The sequence below is a fragment of the Engystomops pustulosus genome, chromosome 5, assembly GCF_040894005.1.
Source record: "Engystomops pustulosus chromosome 5, aEngPut4.maternal, whole genome shotgun sequence".
In the NCBI taxonomy this organism is placed as follows: domain Eukaryota; kingdom Metazoa; phylum Chordata; class Amphibia; order Anura; family Leptodactylidae; genus Engystomops; species Engystomops pustulosus.
In genome coordinates this window covers 24,146,262-24,170,199 of record NC_092415.1, presented here as the reverse complement: position 1 = coordinate 24,170,199, position 23,938 = coordinate 24,146,262, and the positions used below count along the sequence as shown (strand labels likewise).

General features: G+C 44.0%; 1 protein-coding gene and 1 long non-coding RNA gene across 3 annotated transcripts in view; one reads left to right on the top strand and one right to left on the bottom strand.

Moving 5' to 3' along the window:
* The window catches only part of OXR1 (oxidation resistance 1), a 305,238-nt gene that overhangs the window by 17,653 nt on the left and 263,647 nt on the right, over window positions 1-23,938 (top strand). The gene's annotated exons all lie outside the window — the stretch shown is intronic.
* The window catches only part of LOC140132502 (uncharacterized), a 132,410-nt gene that overhangs the window by 27,838 nt on the left and 80,634 nt on the right, over window positions 1-23,938 (bottom strand). Inside the window, exon 2 of the long non-coding RNA XR_011855665.1 lies at window positions 581-626. This is a non-coding gene — a long non-coding RNA (uncharacterized lncRNA). The remainder of the gene's footprint in view (window positions 1-580; window positions 627-23,938) is intronic.

Here is a 23,938-nt window from a genome sequence, read left to right as displayed (position 1 = left end):
TGAAGAATTTCCTTTGATCTTCTCAATAGTTTGTCTAGTGTAATAAGAGATGCGGTCGAGAAGAGCAGAGCCACTGACATAGATACAGGGTTTCTTAATTTGCAGTTAATTAAGAACCTACCATGGGGGGGGGGGGGGGGGCAGGATATGTTAAGATGTTAAGGAAATTTCCAACAATCCAATATTAACAAGGCACAAGGCCTAAAACTCAGAAGCAAAGAGTACATACAAATGAAGGAAAACTATAGACGTGTGTTTTCATTTACCAGACCTACGATGGACTAATGGTCTACAAACTAAAACAAATAAGGAGCCGTTGAGAGATTATTGGTGGTCTGAAAAATTATAACTAAGAGTTAATTTTTTGCTATGGGGAACTGCTCTATTTGACCACTCTGCAATATTTTTTACAGTATCTCTTTTTCTAATGAGTGAGAACATGTGTTGAGTAACGATGGACCTAATACATGTATATCTCTAAAGAGTCACTGAGGCCCATGCTAACTAGCCCCCCTTATCAGAGGAACAGAAAAACGGACAAGATAGTGAGCCATGATTCTATCTCACTGTACTTACTTACCTGAACCACTCTAAGTGGTAACCGCTAACTGGTCGACGATCCCTCCCTGTGCCAAAGAGCAAAAAACAGAGGTAAAGACAAAACACAACAAACAGGAAAGAATAATTAAAACGATGCTAAGTTGTAGGAAAGAGACAGTTGTGGTGTTAATCAATCCAAACAAGATGGTTTAAACCTGTATTCACACTGCAGTTTTTCAAGAAGGCACAAAGATACCATTGAAACCTCCTCAGCAGCACAGCATGGACAGAAGATGACAACGACATGGATGTTACAATATATCAGCTGTTTATCTAACTGTCTCCTGTAGTAATGTGGGCATTAGGAACTGGACACCTCCCAGAATTTTCTGGAGGGCATATGAAGCTAAAAGATCCTGGCAGAGGGGGCGCACACCAGTATGTCCGTGTGCTTGGTTTACAATCCTTGATTTAATGTATCTTCCGTCACCTTCCATTACTCATCACCTATTTTTAGGAAACTCCAAGAAATTCAGAGAGGGTCAAAAGTCTTCAACGACATTTAAATCGAGCGACAATCGTCCCCCAAATGTTATTTTAAAGAGTTAACACCCACCATCCATTGCTGGTGAGGGTTCTGGTTCCGATGTAAAATTCGGATTCAGATGAATTTTACCAGGTCCACTCATCACTAACCATGAGGATTCGCAGTACAGGCAGTCCCAGGTTTGTTAAGGTTTGTTCTTAAGTGGAATTTGTATGTAAGTTGGAACTGTATATTCATAATTATGTATAATTATACCTATAATTTACAACTCCAAAAAAATATTTTTTCGTCCAAGTGACAATTGAATTTTCAAAATTTATTGGAGCAAGGATTATCAATAAAACTTCATTACCGACACCTTACAGCTGATCACTGCAGCCCAGGACTAAAGTAACATCCACAGTGGGCAGAGAGGTCTGTCTGTAAGTCGGGTGTCCTTAAGTCTGGGACCGACTATATTGGATTTTGAGGTTCATACTTTTATTAGAATTTTTTAAATATATTTTAGCATTTCTGACAAGTATCACTTAGAAGCCCATCCGAAAATTCTACATATTTTACAGAATTTCAGAGGTTATTACGTGTTTGGGGTAATTTCTGTAGTTTTCTCATTGCTCCTACATTATGACTCCATGTTGTGAATTTCAGCGCTTGCTTCTGAGAATTTCTAAGGTCATGTTTGTACAGGAGGTCACGAGCAGATGATGATGATTAATTGGCAAGGTAAGTGATTGTGACAGCGACACGGCGGATTGATGGCAGGGAGGGTGGAGAGGTTAAAGGGCGATCAACAAGATGAAGGTTATTGTGGTCATTAGGGAGAAGGCTGATCGATAGAGTCAGGGCTTAGTTATACCCCGCAGGACTCGGTCATTGTAAGTTATTACTCATGTGAGAAAATTTAGAGCAATTATATCATGAATATTTTATGTCATTACAATGTGGAGCTTTATTCTTTCCTATAGTTTGACCTCTTAGACTGGATGCCTGTCCTATGGATAGGACCTATGGGATGTGGACATCCCTCTCTCAATACAGGAGAGGTTTGCCATTGTGTAGTAATAGATAAGCAAGCACAAAGGACACCATAAAGCTACAAGTGGCATACTGAATGCTAACACAGCAGTATACAGCAGTATATAGCAGTATACAAAGGATAGTGTAAGGCTTTGATGGCATGGCTACGTCCATGTAACCTGAACACTGGATAGGAACCTGAACCCGCACCATGATGGTCATCATCCTGCAGTCTAATTTGTTGAATATGTCTGACGAAAAATCTTTATTTTATTGATTGAATGCATCAATGTGAAACCAACTTAGTTTTATAAAAAGTTGCACAGAACAACATGGCGGATCAGTGGTTGGAAATGTTTTATCAGGTCATGGGCAGAGACGAGCAGACCCAATAGTTGGGTTTAGCATTCAAGTTTGGCCGTCGGAACTGGACACTTCACCAGATTCAGAGCCCAACAGGCCAATCGCAGCCATAGCTGGGTGCCTGGGGGCGTCAATTTATATATGTGTCCTGGTCAGACAGCCGAACCCCAACCTAACCATTGGGTCCAATCATCTCTACTCATGGGTTAAAGGAGTGTCCAGGCAAACGTTGATGCACACATAGGGGGACATTAATAATAGGGGGTCTCAGGTTCGCCTATTTTTGCGCCTGGTTTGCTCTTCTTTTTGGCTCCTGATCTATGATGGATCTGGTTCTGCCTTAGTAAATGCACTTTGGATTTGTCTCATGTCCCATTCATCTGCGCCTAAATTTGTCTCAAATTGTTAGATCTCATTTGTGAGCAATAATGAAAGGAGACTGAGAAAATGTGACAGAACATTCAGGGCTTCATCTCTGCACAAAACCTATCAATGTGATGTAACTGCAGGGACTAAAAGTTACAGAGATGTAAAAAAAAAATTCTTGCTGAAATGAGTCTTTGGCTTTTTTATTATAATTTACATGAAATGGAGACTGATAATATTCTCAGATCTGTACAATAAGACAATAATCACTCCCAGAGATGATCCCATAGACAATGATGAAGTCCTTACTGGAGAAATTTTACATTTTAAAACTGCTCCGGAGTATTTTCCATGTTGCATGGAGGGAATTCTTCATTTGGGAACCTAAAATGTATGTTTTTAGTAATGAAAAGGGAAGTTTTTTGGAAGTGCACCTGCTCAGAGTAGTTGCATTTTTGCGCCTTTTTTTGCGCCTTTTTAGTGCAAACATCTGTATAGCAGCCGCTCACTATGTCAGATAAGGCGCAGGGACTCAAAACCACTAAGTGCCGAACTTTGCCGTGCGCCAGAAAATGGCGCATAAATGTGCCAAATTAACGAGATGCGCCAGATTTTTGCTCTAAAAGACGCTCAAAACAGTCTATGATTAATGTCCCCCTTTGTGAGCAACTAACTAATATATGTTTAGTTTCCCTTCTTGACTCTTTCTGCAATACAGTCCATGGATATTTGATGCAGAAATTAGCATCACAGGGTTATTTGTTATGACATCATGTGACATCACGAACAATGTGTAAAATCGCCGTTGTGTAAACATTGTTTGTATTACCTACTCTTGACTGAGTACCTCACATTACGTTGGAAATATGTCATTATGGTCTTTCGGACCTGATGAAGGGCATCTGTCCATACCTGGAATTTTCAAACACGTTTCCTAAGTTGAGTCCTAGGAGAAGCCGTAGCTCTATACAAAACAATTCCTCTATGGGATTTCATTTTATTGTACAGGCGGTCCCCTACTTAAGAATACCGACTTACAGACGACCCCTAGTTACAGACGGACCTCTGGATGTTGGTAGTTTACTCTACTTTAGCCCCAGGCTACAATAATCAGCTGTAACAGTTATCACAGGCGTCTGTAATGAAGCTTTATTGTTAATCCTGGTTCTTTTGACAATCCAAATTTTTAAAATTCAGTTGTCACAGAGACCAAAAATAAATTAGTCTGTAGTTACAATTATAAAGTATACAGTTCCGACTTACATACAAATTTATCTTATGAACAAATCTACAGAACCTATCTTGCACGTAACCTGGGACTGCCTGTATTTGGTTATAGCACTGTGTGACCAACTTTTGGCACTTGGCTTTCTGTGCCATCACTAACCCATCCTCTTGTAACCAGGTGCCTAGACATGGATGGGGAAGGGCAGGAGGCAATGACACAGACAATACAGTAGCAGAGTGCACAGTAGTGTGGCGATACCCCCAAATGCTCTGAGTCCAGCTACAATCCTGGCATATAAATACATTTTTCACAGTCCTGCTGCTACTATCAACACAAAAAGATATAATAACACAGCTCTCCAGAGCTTTATATGTCTGTGCTTTATATGATCTATTGGTAGACTCCATGCAAAGTTGTATCATATCATATGTATAAATAAATGTCATCCAGCCTAAGACCCCCCTCCCCCAGTTTGGCAGCAAGAACCAGTCACATAATAAAAAAACAAGAACAACCACGACAATTTGTACTAGTCCTCCAATCCCTGGATTTATCTTTCTGATATAAATGAATCCTGAGCCTATAGCGTGGTGCATGGAGCTGCCTCACACTCTGCTACATTCATTTTTAATAACATAAATGTTAATTTTGTGTTTTAATGAATTATGCTCCAGGAGACAAAATTATTAGACTTCACTTCACGTCAAAAAAAAAAATTCACAGAATGTTTTTAATAGAGCGAGGAGATATATATTGGAGTTTAGTTCTCGATTGCACCATAAAACGTTTATTTGCAGCTCATTAACCCTTTCTCTTAAACGTGTCAAACAAAGGACACAAAGGGGCAAATGGGCAGTGGAGATTTAAAAAATATACATAGGCCAAGGGGCCGCCTAATGATAAATAACCCCCAATATTTTAAAAACAAAAATGCTACATTCCTCTGCGTATAGAACTGAGTAAGAGGTTTCTTTTTTGCAGGACCAGGACCAACATATATGCGCTTCCACAACAGCGCATGCATTCTGGAATGAGCATCAGGGTGGGCATTAATCACAGGCTGACGCCAAGTGCCCCAGCTTATTATACTACCCCAGCCCCCTGGCACTCGACAGATGTATGTTAAGGCTTCGGCCTCCTGATAAATCCGGGTGGTCTGACCTGGTGTAGAATAGTACTATAGGCCGTGTGTAGTAGCGGGTTATAAAATAACCATGAGGGGGGGCTGAATATAAAATAACCATGAGGGGGCTGTATATAAAATAACCATGAAGGGGGCTGTATATAAAATAACCATGAAGGGGGCTGTATATAAAATAACCACAAGGGGGCTGTATATAAAATAACCACAAGGGGGCTGTATATAAAATAACCACGAGGGGGCTGTATATAAAATAACCACGAGGGGGCTGTATATAAAATAACCACGAGGGGGCTGTATATAAAATAACCACGAGGGGGCTGTATATAAAATAACCACGAGGGGGCTGTATATAAAATAACCATCAGGAGGCTGAATATAAAATAACCATCAGGAGGCTGTATATAAAATAACCATGAGGGGGCTGTATATAAAATAACCATGAGGGGGCTGTATATAAAATAACCACGAGGGGGCTGTATATAAAATAACCACGAGGGGGCTGTATATAAAATAACCATGAGGGGGCTGTATATAAAATAATCATGAGGGGGCTGTATATAAAATAACCATGAGGGGCTGTATATAAAATTCCCATGAGGGGGCTGTATATAAAATTACCATGAGGGGGCTGTATATAAAATAACCACAAGGGGGCTGTATATAAAATAACCACAAGGGGGCTGTATATAAAATAACCACGAGGGGGCTGTATATAAAATAACCACAAGGGGGCTGTATATAAAATAACCATGAGGGGGCTGTATATAAAATAACCATGAGGGGGCTGTATATAAAATAACCATCAGGAGGCTGAATATAAAATAACCATCAGGAGGCTGTATATAAAATAACCACAAGGGGGCTGTATATAAAATAACCACGAGGGGGCTGTATATAAAATAACCATGAGGGGGGTGTATATAAAATAACCATGAGGGGGCTGTATATAAAATAACCATGAGGGGGCTGTATATAAAATAACCATGAGGGGGCTGTATATAAAATAACCATCAGGAGGCTGAATATAAAATAACCATCAGGAGGCTGTATATAAAATAACCATGAGGGGGCTGTATATAAAATAACCATGAGGGGGCTGTATATAAAATAACCATGAGGGGGCTGTATATAAAATAACCATTAGGGGGCTGTATATAAAATAACCATGAGGGGTTGTATATAAAATAACCATGAGGGGACTGTATATAAAATAACCATGAGGGGGCTGTATATAAAATAACCATGAGGGGACTGTATATAAAATAACCATGAGGGGGCTGTATATAAAATAATCATGAGGGGGCTGTATATAAAATACCCATGAGGGGCTGTATATAAAATTCCCATGAGGGGGCTGTATATAAAATTACCATGAGGGGGCTTTTTATAAAATACCCATGAGGGGGGCTGTATATAAAATAACCATGAGGGGGCTGTATATAAAATAACCACTGTTTGGGATGATAAACTGGGAATATTAAGGGAACAGGAGACTGTTTTAGTTTCTGAATGTTTAATGCTACCATGTAAGTTCACTGCTAAGGGGCCCTCTGAGGCTCTGTCGCCCAGGGGCCTTCTGATACCCTGATACCTGGAGCTGACCCTGATGCCCAGTCTACGACCAACACGTCCATAGTGGCACGCAGGTTGTAGAATGTGAATGCGGCCTGAAAGTTTATCAGATCAAGCCCTGCTCATGTCACAAAGTACTAGGTTTTAGGAGTACAAAGAGGGGTCTAGTAGGTTTGGAAGCAAAACACAAGTTGTTGTCAGAGCAAATAACAAGATTTCAGTATCGTTATTCATCTCTTGGGAATATTTCTCGCCGCGGTTTTGGTTGTGATCTCACTGGCTGCTCCTCGTGATAATTGCTGCATGTAAATGACCTGGGGCAATCATTTTTAATTGACTACAATCTCTGCCATTGTACACGAAATTAATCTAACATGATGAAAATTGGGTTACGGAGTCGGCCTTTTATGAATGTAGCTTGTATGTGAATAGGAATTAGAGTGACTAGTCTTCCCAGCTAGATTCCAAGTTATAAAGGTCTTCTAAGAATTCAAAACATAGAATCACAATTAAAGGGATTTTCCTTTTTTATGATCTTTTTATGATCACGGCTTAACCCAATGGGACCCAAATCACAGAACTTTTGGAGCTGCTCTTCAGTTCTGGTCCTGAGTGTCAGACCCCAGGCAAATTTGGGGAAACCCTTTAAATAGAACTACTGGAATCTACTGTGGGAGATTTGGCCCAGTAGAGACCGTGGTAGCGGGGTGCTGTGATGCAGTTCAAGACAGTGACACCAAGGTACAGTCCAAAACAGGTCTCGCCTGCGTTTATTGTAGCAGCAAAATAAAACAGCCTTTACATTCAGGCATTAAATAAACAAAAATCCTACCCGTCAGGGTGCTAACTATACAGGTGTTCACTAACTCACCACTATACAAAATCACTTGGCTGCTCCAGGCACAGAGGTCAGGGCTGTGTGCTCTCAGCCTCCTTCCAGAGAGAGACAACACTTCCAGCTCTGCTGAGCGGTTTAAAAAAAGACTGATTAGGCTGCTCCCATCACCTGTGTCCCAGGTGCTGGACACCCAACCTCAGCACTAAGGCCTTGCATAATAGCAAAACCTAGGGGAAACATACCGCCCATCCACAGTTAACCCCTTCAGTGTCTCACATACCCTCCCCCTCTGTTTGACCCTGTGGGGGCGAACACTTTTGGCCATCAGACAGTGGGTACGAGACAGGGCATCGGCATTCCCATGCAGCTTTCCTGCTCGATGTTCTACCGTGAATTTGAAATTCTGCAACATTAGGAACCACCTTGTGACCCTGGTGTTCCTCTCTTTGGCCTGACTCATCCAGGTGAGGGGAGAGTGATCGGTCACTAGTGTAAACTGTCGCCCCATCAAGTAATACCTCAGGAATTCCAGAGCCCATTTGATCGCCAAGCACTCCCTCTCAACTATACTGTAGTTCTTCTCAGGAGGTGTGAGCTTGCGGCTCAGGAATGTCACGGGATGTTCCTCACCCTCCACTCCTTGGGACAGGACAGCCCCTAAGCCCACATCAGAAGCGTCAGTCTGCACAATAAAGGTCTTGGTGAAGTCAGGGGGGACCAGTACCGGTCCCTCGCACAAAACCGTCTTAAGTCGCTGAAACGCCCCTCAGCCTCTTCACTCCACTTTACCATCACCGCCCTGCTACCCTTGGTCAGGTCAGTCAGGGGTGCCGCTATGGTAGCAAAATCGTGGATAAATCGGCGATAATAGCCCACTATGCCTAGGAAAGCCCTCACTTGCTTCTTGCTCATAGGTCGTGGCCACTGCTGGATCGCCTCCACTTTATTTACTTGGGGTTTGATGACACCTCGCCCAATACGGTACCCCAGGTAACGGGCCTCTTCCAGACCCAGAGCACATTTTTGGGGGTTCGCTGTCAACCCTGCTGCCCTCAGGGAGTCTACCACTGCTTGCACCTTGGCCAGGTGACTCTCCCAATCGTTACTATAAACTATGATGTCATCCAGATAGGCCGAGGCATATCTCCGGTGAGGTTTTAGCACGAGATCCATTAACCTCTGGAATGTGGCGGGAGCCCCATGTAGCCCAAAGGGGAGTACCACGTACTGAAAAAGCCCATCAGGAGTAACAAAAGCGGTCTTCTCTTTGGCCCTGTCAGTAAGGGGTACCTGCCAATACCCTTTCGTCAGGTCAAGGGTGGAGAAGAATCTAGCCTGTCCAAGTCGTTCTATCAACTCGTCAACCCTGGGCATGGGATAAGAATCAAATTTGGACACCTCGTTCAACTTCCTAAAGTCATTGCAGAACCGTAGGGAACCATCAGGTTTGGGAATCAACACAATAGGACTCGACCAGTCACTTTTAGACTCCTCGATAACCCCCAGGTCTAACATCTGCCTGACTTCTTCGGATATGGCAAGCCGGCGCGCTTCAGGGACCCGGTAGGGTTTTTGGTCTACCCGGATGTGGGGTTCGGTTATGATATCATGCTTGATGACTGAAGTACGTCCCGGTAACTTAGAGAACACATCCACATTTCGGAGCACAAACTCCTTCGCTTCCTGAATCTGGGCCCTGGAGAGGGACTCCGAGATCTGTACTTCAGGCACCTTGGCATCGGGTACACCTACCTCCGGTGTCCCCTTCTTGGGGACAGACGCTTTTTCTACTCCCACGGCCATCAGGGACTCCCTTTCCCTCCATGGCTTTAGGAGGTTCACGTGGTATATCTGTTCGGGTTTCCTCCTCCCCGGCTGAGATACCTTGTAGTTAACCTCCCCCACTTTCTCCATGACCTCATATGGTCCTTGCCATTTTGCCAAGAACTTGCTCTCAACGGTGGGCACCAGAACTAGCACTCTGTCGCCTGGGTTAAAGGTCCTGAGTCTGGCTGACCTATTGTAGACCCTAGACTGGGCCTCTTGTGCCCTTGTCATGTGCTCCTTTACAAGGGGCATTACCGCCGCTATGCGGTCCTGCATAAGGGAGACGTGTTCTATCACACTACGGTGGGGGGTCCTCTCCTGTTCCCAGGTCTCCTTGGCTATATCCAAAAGCCCACGTGGGGAACGGCCATATAACAGCTCAAAGGGTGAGAAACCCGTGGAGGACTGGGGAACTTCACGTATGGCAAACATCAAATAGGGCAACAAACAATCCCAGTCCTTCCCATCCTTGCTGACCACCCTCTTTAGCATCCCCTTCAAGGTCTTGTTAAACCTCTCGACTAGGCCATCTGTCTGAGGATGATACACAGAGGTGCAGAGCTGTTTAACCTGCAGTAACTTACACATCTCCTTCATTACCGTAGACATGAATGGGGTACCCTGGTCAGTCAAGATTTCCATGGGGAGGCCTGTGCGTGAGAATACCTGGAACAGCTCCCTAGCAATATTTTTGGAGGAGGTGATCCTTAATGGAATCGCCTCGGGATACCGCGTAGCGTAGTCCAGGATAACCAGGATGTATTGGTGCCCCCTTGAGGATTTGACTATGGGGCCAACCAGATCCATTGCAATCCGTTCAAATGGCACCTCTATGATTGGTAGCGGGACCAAAGGACTCCTGAAGTGGGACACCGGGGCAGTAAGTTGACACTCAGGGCAGGAGCTACAATACCGGTTTACCTCCTCCCACACCCCGGGCCAGAAAAATCTCTGCAGGATCCTCTCCCGGGTCTTCTCAGCACCTAAGTGCCCTCCCAGCACATGTTTGTGTGCCAACTCTAGCACCAGACTACGGTGAGATTGGGGTACTACAAGTTGCTCAACCTCCTCACCCCGTATCTGGTCGACCCTGTATAACAGCTCCCCAACAATCACCATTCGGGGGTATATTTTGTCAGCCCCTGGTATTTGGAGTACCCCATTTATCACCTTAACATTCTCCCGTGCTTTAAACAAGGTAGGGTCCTGTAGCTGTGCAGCCCCAAAATTCTCACGGGAAAACTCAAGGTCCGGCATGTCGGCCACCTCCTCGTGGCCCTCGACCTCACCAGCTAGGACCTCTAGGGGAAAGAATTCATCACATGGGGTCACCCCTACTGCTGGTGTGGGTACATCGGCCTCAAAGGGTTCAGGGGCCAAGGCCGGACATACCTGACGTCCATTATCTGCAACAGCACCTGAGGTGGGTCTTCGTCTCCAGAGGTCCCAAAACACTGGTAAGTCTCTGCCGATAATAGCCTCATGAAACAGGGTCCCCACCACCCCCAGTTCATGGGTAATAGTACCACAAGGTGTATGTAGGTTGATGACAGCAGTGGGAAATTCACGAGTGTCCCCATGTATACACAACACTCCCACTTTACGCCCACTGTACAGTCCAGGATCAACCAAAGTTCCCCGCACCAGGGTAACCAGACTCCCTGAGTCTAGCAAGGCTTCCACCGTGTGACCACCGATTGTGACCATACACACTTGGGGTTCTGCATCCATGACTGACTCGGCAGCCAGAACCGGCCGGGCAAACAGTGACATTCGCCGGGTCTGGTTGCAGTCCATTGGCTCCACTGACAGGGGACAGTTGGCAGCAATATGGCCCATTTCATGGCATCGCCAGCACTGGATACGGCTATGACCTCTGTCACGAGCCTCACTGGATTTCTGTGTATCCAAGCCCCCCAGTGTACCCCCTCCCAACCTGACCTGTTTCCCTTTTTCTGCAGTAGCAGTCCTACCAGATGGTTTAATGGCCTTGTCACTGGCACTGCTTCGTGTGGGAGGGATAAGTAGAAGATCCTCGGTAGCCCGATATCTCTCTACTAGGGACACGAGTTCCTCAGCATTTGTGGGACCGGCCTGTCCAACCCACCTCTGGAGCCGAGAGGGCAGAGAACGGGTGAACTTGTCAAGAACCACTCTCTCGACCATGTGTGCTGGGGTGCAGTCATCGGGTTGTAGCCACTTCCGGACAAGATGGATCAGGTCATGCATTTGGGAGCGCGGGGGTAGTTTTTCAGAGTATGCCCACTGGTGGACCCGGCTGGAACGAACTTGAGCGGTGACCCCAAGACGAGCCAGAATCTCCACCTTTAGCTGGGGGTACTCACGGGCCTCCGTTTCACTCAGGTCGTAGTAGGCCTTCTGCGATTCGCCTGTCAGGAACGGCGCCAGGACATCTGCCCACTGCTCAGCTGGTAACTCCTCTCACTCAGCTACTCGCTCGAACACAGTGAGATAAGCCTCCACGTCGTCGGTCGCCGTCATCTTTTGTAAAGCCTTCTGCACTGCAGCCCGTGCGGAATGCTGGACAACCGGGTACCCTTGCAAACCAGTCTGGGACCCCTCAGTAGTCGTCGCTTGCGGTGCTGCCATAACGCCAGAAAACTTTTCCATCATCAGCTGGAACATGGCTCGGGACTCTTCCTGCTGTTGCTGGAGCATGGCTTGCTGCAGCTGCCGATCAGCTCGGGACTCTTCCTGCTGCTGTCGGGACCTCTCCTCCTGCTGCTGGAGCATGGCTTGCTGCTGTTGGGACCTCTCCTCCTGCTGCTGGAGCATGGCTTGCTGCAGCTGTCGATTAGCCTGGGACTCTTCCTGCTGCTGCTGCCGATTAGCTCTGGCCTCCTCTTGCAGGTATTTAATAAAGTCCTCCATCTTGGCTTTATCCTGCAATTTGCCTGCTGCTTTCACCCAGGCCATGCAATGTTGCAGGATGTAGCGAGCCTTTCAGGTGTGTGTCTTTTTGAACTGCCCGCAATCCGAAGCACCATATGTGGGAGATTTGGCCCAGTAGAGACCGTGGTAGCGGGGTGCTGTGATGCAGTTCAAGACAGTGACACCAAGGTACAGTCCAAAACAGGTCTCGCCTGCGTTTATTGTAGCAGCAAAATAAAACAGCCTTTACATTCAGGCATTAAATAAACAAAAATCCTACCCGTCAGGGTGCTGACTATACAGGTGTTCACTAACTCACCACTATACAAAATCACTTGGCTGCTCCAGGCACAGAGGTCAGGGCTGTGTGCTCTCCAGCCTCCTTCCAGAGAGAGACAACACTTCCAGCTCTGCTGAGCGGTTTAAAAAAAGACTGATTAGGCTGTTCCCATCACCTGTGTCCAAGGTGCTGGACACCCAACCTCAGCACTAAGGCCTTGCATAATAGCAAAACCTAGGGGAAACATACCGCCCATCCACAGTTAACCCCTTCAGTGTCTCACACTACTTATAAAGGTAGATTGGGTGGTAGGTGGATCAATTGGACGTGTGGATAACCTTTTTAAGGGCTAATCCTCACATCCCCGCACTTTTTAATAATTTTTATTCTCGTAATATGTAAATTTTGTAAAGAGGCTACTGGGGCATGGAGTAGCCGGAACTGAGGTTTCACGGCGTGGCTACTCCACACACCAGTAGCCTCTTTGTTCCTCCTACCCAAAATCTACCCCTCTCTTGCTGCGCGCCCTCGTCCGACGAACCTGCTGTCTGCGCATGCACAGAACAGCAGGCTATGGCTGCGGAGCAGTGAACACGCAGGCACGGGCGTGCTATGAAGAGCTGTGCGCCGAAGATTTTGAGTAGGAGGAACAAGGAGGCTACTGGGGCGTGGAGTAGGCACACTGTTTAGCCTCAGCTCCGGCTACTCCAAGTGCAACTAGATTTATAGGTAGATTTGTGGTGGTAGGTTCCCTTTAAAAATACACAACTTTTCATCAAAAATCAGTATATACTCTCCATATTTTAGTGTCATTGTGTACATATGCTAATTATCAATTCCACATACAGAAACTTAGGATTTTTCTCCTGAATTCTGGGTCGAAGTCATTGGACTTCTAAGGCAATCGGATGTTCGATGTATCTATTTATATGTTCAGTTTGGTTGCTCACCAGCAAAAGCCTGAACTGGTCTGAAAGATGAGATTTTTATCTTTAAAGGGAACTTACCACCACTGATCTACCTATAAAGGTTTCGGCTTCGGAGCAGTGACCGCGCAGCCACGGGACTGATGCTCTGCGCATGCGCAGAAGGCAGGTTTCGCAGACGAGAGCCGAAGACATCTGACAGGAGGGTCAAAGAGGCTACTGGGGCGTGGAGTAGCCGCACCTTGTAGCCTCAGCTCTGCCTACTCCACGCCCCAGTAGCCTCTTTACAAAATTTACATACTAGGGAATTAAAAGTTAGTAAAATATTGCGGAGAAATGAAGATTAGCCCTTAAAAGGGCTATCCTCACATCCTATAGATGCACCTACCACCCGATCTACCTTTATGAGTAGATCCATGGTGGTAGGTGCCCTTTAGTATGGCACCATGTTTATAGATCCTATAGAACTGTACATACAGACCTCTGAAGTGACACTCCTCCTTCAACCTCTAAAAGTGACTCATCTGAGGCAAAATATGACTTTGGGGGAAAGTATTTTAGGTTGTAAGAATAAATTCCAAAAAGTAGATTCCATACCTTACCTGAGGTTTAATGAGGTAAAATCTACTGTCTCTTTTTCACCAAGATAACTAGTATATTAGGCTGTAAGTAAAGTCCCTGCATGCTCTGTTATGCTCTGATTAACAAATATTGTTAACCAACACATATAAATGTCTACATAAATGGCAAAAAGTCTCTGGTTATTAAAGGGGTTTTGTCATCTATCTGCAGGCCCAGGGTCACATCTGCTATGAGGCGGGATGAAAATCTTGCCTCAGGTTGCAGATTGGGGAGTCCTGATTATCGGTAGTATGAACTTGTCACATGCTGGCAAGTCCGTACTACTAGGAAAACCAATTACATTGGTGTCTTTAAGACACAGATGTAATTGACAGGCAGAGGGGTGTAGCACAGACCAACCTGTCTTCACCAGTCTGCATGACAGAGGCCGGTGTGACGTCATCACGGCACCGTTCAGATAAGAGGAGGAGATGGGAACACCATTTATGCTGCAAAAGGGCTACATAGGACTGTAAGTCCCCACGATGCTCTGCGGATTGTGGGGCGTCTCAGCTGTGACTACCCAACCACGGTCATAAATTCATCCCCAATTACTACTCAGTATAAACAAATCTTTCTAAATCTTTGTGTCTTCAACATTTGGAAGAGGGCTTGAACTTCATCCACTCCTTATCTCCTGACTAACTAATAGGAAATTACAAATGGCTCTTAAAGACGACCTCTTCAGATCCTGCCTTCTTTACATGGCTTGTGCTGAACCTTTACCCATGAAGACAGAATCTCATTTCCGCTAATGATGATATTGTATTCCCTGCAGCGGTCTGATGAAAAGTTCTCGATAGATATATTTGTATTGAGATGGAATAAGGTGCCGCTATCTCAGCGTGATCTCCCTGAACTCCCTTATTGTTTTCACATAAATCAAATCCTTCAATTGCCTCCAGTAATTGTACAATCCGGCTCTGAAGTCTTCTCGATTTCACGCCGCGCCATTTGTGACCTGCTGATCACATAATTACTACATTGTAGTTACCTCTGTTGTAACTGTGTTTATATACTATTTATTAATACACTAATCTTAATAACATAGAGATAGTCTACCATAGAGTTTACCTCGTAGGAATTGAGTTGATTTAGCTACAGAGTGGAGGAGAGTGGTCGTTAATGAAAGAAGAAAATTGGGTCGCCTCACGGGGGAAAATTAATGTCACGACGCCATTGTGGCAACCAGGTGCTTGTTGACCCTCCATTCTCTTGTTTGCTAATTTGGAGATTGATGTTTCGAGAGGTCTTCCGTAGATACAAAGTTGTAAGGTAGAACCTACCAGACTACTGAAGTTTATAATTGTGATTGAAATATTAAAGGGGTTTTCAGGAATTCTAGATAAACTGAGGCCGTATGGCTAAAGGACACTAGCTCATGGTTCCTGAATTGGTTCAGTACTTCTGGTCTTCAGTGCCTGCAGCTGGTCCTAAGGCGTAGGTGTCATGAAACTTGAGACAAGAAGTTGCCTCCTTGGACTATGAGATGTCACTTGTGATGTAGTGAAGTGATATTTTGTGGTCCGAGGCGCCACTCATTTGCAAAATGGGTCCCATGATCACCTCGAAATTCCACCCAGGCACAGTATCTAAAGATCCAAAGTACCCAAGTGATGCTGAAATTGGATGCTGAAGAATGGTAAGTACACTTTTATTTTGTTGACACCCATAACCCAAACAAAGGGTTTTAGGTGGTCACGGGATGGTGGTTTCAGCCAAAGCGTGGTCTCCTTGGACAATGGCTATTTACTTGGAACACAGAGGAAGTAACAATTTGTGTGGAGCTTCCAGCTACATGTCGGCACTGAAAACCAGAAGAACCAGAGTTATGCAGGAGCAGAATAAGGACACTTTCTATTATTTTTCCTTGGACACCTTACCCCAAAGGATTTTCTAGAATTCCTGAAAAACCTCTTTAAGCCAGGCGGACTTATCTGGTGATCTGAGACCAAGTCTTTACTTAAGATAAGGTCTCTTATAAGGTCAATACCCAGAATCTAATTTTCTTCATAACCTTGAACAAAGGAATCCCATTAGTCATCGAGGATTGTTGAGATATGTAATAGACACTTTGAAGTCACTTCACTCTTCAGGTCTCTGCGTTGGAGACCTCAGACATATCTGCTTGAAAGAGACTAGAACAAGGTTTTCATCTTGATGAAACGAGAGGCTTGTTACAATGTCTTATGGTGAAGCTGGGAGAGGTCATCACTAATGTTGACAAGCGAGATGTTGTATAACGCTGGTGGGAACGGTTGGAGTTCTTTGCCTTGTGGCACCTACTGACAGAGTACATTAGCTGATGGATCCTATAAAAAGGATGATCTTACAGCACATTGATATGCAACATGAATCACTGGGAAATTGTGTCACCTTGAGGGTTTTAATACAGATAAAAGGTAAGGACAGGACATGAGTGACGTACTAGGATCAGACAGTGGAATCAATAGGTCAAGTGTAGCACAAGGGTAATGTAGGAAATGGGTTTTTTTGCCTCCTATCTTACGTTTCCAGTGGTATTCATAGTATATTGCCATACAGTGCACGTCTACAGAGCCATTGTGGCCACACAGTGATGGCCTCAATCAAACTGAGAAACTCATCACCAGCACATCAGTAGTATTGATCCGAGCAAGGCAGAACAATGACTGGATCTTATCATTTGTGGCAAGGATTGTGAGTAGTAGCAGGAACAACCTGTACATCGTCACTACTAGCGTGTTTCCGGTTTGTCACTATTGTTTATTATCAGGATAGTTAAACATGATAAAAAAAAGATTCTTAGGACTTTACTCAATTGGCCACAGGAAATAAATGTTAAAGGGGTTGTGCAAAACGGTCACATCCCAATAGATGTTAACAGAGTGTCAATCACACATACATAGACAACCCCTCTGAAAGAGAGCAGCTTCCTTACCAGCCGGTTTCCCTTCTCCTATTTGCTTTTTTGGAATTGTCCAATTGAACCCACCATAGATCAAGGTGGCTGTCTGGGTTATATTTTCAGGACATTGGAAAGGGGAACAAGACCTGTTAATGGGAACCTTTCATCAGAAATTGGTCTAATAAATGATTACCAGTAGGTTGTCTAGCAGCTGAACACCTTCCAGATCATGTTTCTTTCATGGCCCTGCATGGTTCCATCATCCACAAACTCAACTATGAAGTGAGATGTAAATTGGTTGTATAAAGTCAAGCAGGTGGAGGGTTTGACATGGAAGTCAAGCTCTCCTTGCCTCAGAACGCCTCCTCCCCTGTGATTGACATCGTGCACAGGACTTCAGGAGATCTGGTTAGTGATGTCTATGGATGCAGGACCATCAATATGGGGCTTTCTGAGGAAGAGAGAGCTTGAATTCAGCATTAAAATCTCCAACACGCTGACTTTATATTGTACAACCAGTTTACATCTCACTTCAAAGTTGATTTTCTGGATAATGCCACCACACTGGGCCGTGAAAGAAACCTGATCTAGAAGATATTCAGCTGCTTGACAACATCCTGGTAGTGGATTGTTAGGTCAATTTCTGCTGACAGGTTCCCTTTAAAGCTGGCTGCAGATGGAGAGGTTGGACAGGTTGGCTTAGCACAGTTATTGGCGCACTATCTTTTGGTTTCCTGAATATTTCCGAATTGTGCCGAATTGCCCCGGGATTTTGGCACACGTGATCAGATTGTGGCGCATTGGCCCCGGCTTGCATGTGACGTAAATCCCGACGGATTTGGAAAAACCGGGGTATTTAAAGAAAAATTTGTGTCACTTGACACGCACTTACAAGCACCAGGAAGAAGATGGTGAACCCCGGCGGACCTTGGCACAGCAGCGACACCTGGTGGATATCAGGCGCACAACCTTAGTGAATCCCGGCAGGATGCGAATCCACGTCGGACAACGCACCGTGGTATCGCGAATGGACCAGGTAAGTAAATGTGCCCCATTATGCTAAATCTTTAGAAGGACCTGGCACTACTCTGCCATCTGCCTATATCTCGGAGGCCTCCATCTAATGGCATAAGTCCAAGAACTCAGCACCAACATGGAGATTTGAATTCTTTTGGTCTATGTTGATTTTTGTGTGGAATGAAACACAGAAGTTCTGGGTTGTCCAAAATCCCATTAAAAATTTGCTTACCCTGGTATCAAACTGGTTCCATATGCCCCAGGAATACAAACTCTAAATGTTCTCATCTTCCTCCTTATGCATGTTCTGTGTTGTCTGTTATATACGTTTTTAGTCTTTCCTATGGGAAAGCTACGAACATCCTGAAGATACCAAGGTTGTGTTCCTTTATTCTAGAAAAAGCAATTATAAAGATTGCAGTGTTCTTACACGGTGCATGCGTCTAGTTGTTTACTCGATACGAGCGCAGTGTGCGGCTCCGCGGCCAGCTGGCCACTCCGGCTACAATAACTCTATCAATTGTTCTAATATGCAAAACACTAGCAACAAATCCCTGTTGTTCTCAATCCCTCGGCGCTTGGACCTCTGACAAAAAAAAAAACTGCTCAATCCCATAACGGCGGGTTTTAATTTGGTGGAGATTTTGTGATGAATGCGTCTACCTTTAGCTGCTGCTGTAGATAGTCACATGCGGCTCACTACATATGCCACGACTGGAAATGACAGCTCCTCGTGCTTTCACTAGATTTACCATAAATGATTAAAAAACATGTTTTTTTTTTATGGTGGCAATGTCCTTGGACAGAATGATCTCATCCGTCTACTCCCTCCCCTACCCCATTTAATATAAAAACACATGAGATAAGATTCTAATTTAGTCCAAATATGTAACGTCACCTTCACCTTTGTGTCTGAGCTTCTGTCTAGGGCAAGTCTAGGACAGTTTTTTGGAAAATCATGGCTAAAAATCTAGCCACAATACTATATTAAAAAATATGGCTGCTTTATTACAAAAAACAGCACCACAACTTGTCTGTGGCTGAATGTGGTATTGCGGTTCAACTGATGAACAAATAAACAAATGACTGAAGATACGAGTAGGACTGTCCTGGAACCACACAGGGGTTTATACAGTAAAATAAGTAAAATGTGTAAGGCTACATCCCCATCACATCTTTTGTATATGCTCAGTGTATACGCCAGGTAAGTTCCAGTATATACACTGAATGTATTCATAAACATATACTGGCAGGTTGGGGCATCCTTTTTGCCTCCATCTGCACAGTATACATTGCAGACTGTGAACAGGATCCCTTTTTCTCCTGCTAAATGATGAATACACTCAGTGGAGGCCACTGTGTAATGGCCCGCTGGTCAGGGACATTACTAAACTTTATAGTTTATTTGACCCCTAGCTACTGGAATGGAGTTTGGCCAACTGTATCCTACATTCTAGGTGGTCTCTACGTGTCATCCAGTGGCTGATTAAGTGTCCCATGGGCCCTTGCACTGTTCACACGACTAGGACCCCCAGCCAACATATGCCCGGATGTTAGAACATAAGTACTACTCTATATGCAGATCTCCCAGACAGTGTCGGAGAAGTGGATGGTACCCCTGGCCTGGGCTCTGTGCTCTGCAGCTGAACTCCCCCTCATACTGTAAATACTTGTGTATAAGCTGAGGCTCCTAATTTTACCACACCACTCTAATAAAATATCCACAGCAGATGCCCCCCTTTAATGAAAAGTTCACAGCAGATGCCCCCCTTTAATGAAAAGTTCATAGCAGATGCCCCCCCCCCCCTTTAATGAAAAGTTCACAGCAGATGCCCCCCTTTAATGAAATGTCTTTAGCTGTAAGTTAGAACATGTGGACATGCAATTAGTTTGTTAGTAGGTGGCATTATATTATTAGTAAATACTTTAGTTTACACTTTTCTTATATTCACTTGATGTTAAAATATGGATATAGAAATCTGGTCAACCGAGTAACATGCACTGAATAATGTTTACTTACAGACTCGAGCATTTTACATCATGTCCTTGGTGGGGTCAGTTTTCCAAGACTCTGGAAAGGGGGATCAGGACCTGTTAGCTGGTTGTGGCTGGATACATTGGAAATGTGAGCTACACAGTCAACCTACTCAATCGGAAGTGCCTGGTGCTACTCTGAGAAGCCATCTGCCTACATCTCTGCGGCCTCTGAGATGTCATAAATAGTCTAGATTGGAAAACCCCTTTAAATATTTTAAGGGATGGTGTTACCTATAATGGAACCCATGCACGGACCTTGGATCTTATAGATTAGGAGGGAAAAATTAGTGATGGGTTTCTGATTCTTCCTGCCTATTGTTAAAAAATGGTGATGGGAACTGGTGAGAAGCAGGATACTTACCAGCAGTGTAAACGCAATGGACACTCAAATGGTGTCCACATGGTCTCTAGACTCCCTGGTCTGCATTTTGAATTGGAAATGTACTTTAGGGGAGATCCATAAATAAATATGTTGGGGTCCCAAAAATGCCAAATCCCCCACTGATCTTTGTCAGTGCTAGTGAAACCCCTAACATAGGTCCCAGTTTTGTTATACTGTGGACACTGTGACTGGTCTACTATGTGGGAGACACATTGATGTGGCTTTTGTGTGGGGGACATTGTGACTTGGGGTTACTTTATAATATAAATACACTTTCTCATATACTAGAGCAGTGATGGCGAACCTTTTAGAGATTGAGTGCCCGAACTACAACCAAAAGCCACATATTTTTCACAAAGTGCCAAAATGCCAATTTAAAATGGCTTATTGCTCCGTGCTCTGTCACAGGTTTCAAACGTATTGGCGTCCTGAGGACATCAATACAGCAGAAAAAAGATATTCGGATTATCTTTGTAGCTTCTCTTTAAGGTCCACTTAACAGCATTAATCAAAGGGCCGGAGAATGGTCCCCAATGATAATCCGGCCTGTCCGCACCTCCCTTTAAAATAGCGCTGAACGTGGCACGTCCTGGGCTGCCTGTGCCTGCAGGAGGAAGTCTTGAGAACTGAATGGCTGGGTAATGGCATGGGTGCCCACAGAGAGGTTCCGAGTGCCACCTCGGGCACCCGTGCCATAGGTTCGCCACCACTGTACTAGAGTAACCCAAACTTTCCTGCACAGTAGCCAAGTCACAGTGTTCCTCACAGTAAAATATGACTATATTAGTATGGAGGATTGTCTTACTATCAGAGTCCACCAAAAACTTTCTCTCTGCACGTTTTACCATTTTCATTAGTCCGCTTTACATTTTCTGTCTGCTTTTCCACAGGATTTACTGCTTAAGAAACTAGAACACAATAAAATGGGGAAAGTTTGTCCCAAATAAATCACACAGTGGCATTTCATTATATTGTCTCATTGTTAGAACCTTTTGGGTACTGTGTCCAAATTATGATTTTTATACACACAGACAGATGTTGCTTTAGGCCCTTCCAAATAAAGTCTCTGCTGGAGACTAGCAATTCTCAGCCACGTAATTATTTATACAAGTGAGTCAGTTCTCATTTCTTACACGTCTGCAAGTGTCCTCACTTGTACCAAAAATGTAAGAGGATAAAACTAACAAAATGTGTCAGAAAATCTCCAAATACCAATAAAAATATTTAAAGGAAATCTACCATCAGAATCCATCATGATAAACCAGGGACATTACTCATAGATCCAGGCACCGGGACTGTGGTAATCTTCTTATATGTGTTATACATGGCCTCCTTCCTTCTAAAATCAACTTTTAAAATTATTTTAATGAGCCTGATGGGCTCCTAGGAGTGTTACAAGACTCTTTTTGTGCTACCATCCCCTGCCTTTACATACAGCATATTCACACCCAATACCCCACATACCAGGGCCCTCTTGGCATCTTCGGTCTGCATCTGTCGTTTGAATGAATCGTTTTGCTGGTTGGTACATATCTAGCTGCTGTGACTCACAGCTTCCCCCTCCCCCCTCCATAGAGTTTCTATGTAGTCGGGCACTTCATTCCTGTGTATGGCAGAATTTTGAGACTAAAAAACTGATTAGGAAGGAGGGAGGAGGATGATAAAAGCCAATGCAAGTGGAGAAAGAAGCACTTTCTATAAGATATAGTATAATACAAAGTTTCTTTAAGTTACTTGTACTATTGAGTTATATGAAGTGGGGATGGAAGATAAAATCATTTTGCAAAACGTTGACTTTTTGTCCTCTATTGCTTGTCGGTAAACTTTCTCTGCTGTTCTGACTTGTTTGTATATCGTATTAATGTGAATTCTTTATGCCAGTGTCCTCCGTGTCAGGGTCACATGAATGGGAGCTCCGTGTACGTGTTGTGTTTGTCGACTCTATAATTCAGCTCAATTATTTTACTTTTACATTGTAGTTGTCAGTCATCCTTTAACTACCATAAATATTCTGGATAAGGAGGTTTACACGACCTCCATATCCAGAATAAAAGTCACATATATTTAGTGCTGAATATTACTGAAAATGCTTTAAAAAGACAGAAAGGTGGAATTAATTTATTTCATTTTTGTGGAACATTAACTTGTAACCAGATTGTAATAAAAAGAAAATATTGGGGAAGATCTTTAATTAATCCCTCGAACCAGAGCTGGACCTATAGGCCTGTTATAGTAATAGACTCTGGGCCAATAAGAATCATCTAGGACTTTGGTAGGGAAGTCCAACCTTGACGGTTTCTGAAGAACAGATCAAAGTAGCCTCCAAATTATGTCGTTATCGGATATACCTCTGGTGGCCAAGGTCCACTAGAGGATCCTCTGGTTCCTTGATTTGCCAGTCTGACCCTGACGGGAACTTTCTGAGGAAAGAAACTTTTGCCTCTTTCAATTTGGTTTTCTTCTGTTGGATTTCTGAGGCCATGATTGGGCTGGCTGGATCATAGTCTGGTACTCTAGTAGGACAGTCCAAACCTGTAACTGAGGAAAGAAACCAATGTAGCTTCCAAATTATGTTGTCCTCAGCTGAACCTGTGTTGCTCATTGTTGTGTTAAAGACAAGGCCAACGGGAGGATACTGTGTTCCTTTGATTGGTCAGTCTGACCTAGAAAAACTGTAATATTCTGAATAAATTAACTCTAGTGGCTTTCATATTGGGTTTTCTCCTGCTGGACTTCTAGGGCCTATTATTTTGTGAAAACAGGGACCTAGCAAATATTTGTCTAGTACTCTAGTAAGGCATCCAACTATAACTGAGGAAATGGGCCAAAGTGGCCTCCAACTTATGATATCCTTTGGTGCCCATTATTGTTGTTAGTGCCTGAGCCCTACATGGAGTCCTCTGGTTCTTTGCTTGGCCAGTATAACTCTTTTTGAGAAAATTACCTACAAAAGATTTCAAATTAGGCTTTCTTTTGATGGACTTCTAGGGTCCATTATTGTCTTAGATTTTGGACACACTGAAGAATTATCTAGTTCTCTGGTTGTCCATTCCAACTATGACTGTAAATGAGGAAATGAACCAAAGTAGCCTCCAAATGATTTCCTTATCTACACCTCTGATGCCCAATGTTATGTTAGTGATTGGGCTCACTACCGGAACCTCTGGTTTTTTTTTGCTGTAGCAGTACGATTCTATTTGTAAATTTCTGAGGAAATCAACTCCAGTAGCTTTCAAATTGGGCTTTTTACTGCTCGATTTCTGGGGCCTTATGTTGTGTTAGAACGTTGTCCCACTAGAGAAATGCCCAGTACTCCATTAAGGAAGTCCAATCCTGACTTTAACTTAGAAGAGCATGCTCAAATTATGTTGTCATTAGTTGCACCTCTGGTGCCCATTATTGTGTTAGAGCTTGGACACACTGAAGGATCATCTAGTACTCTGGTTGTTCAGTC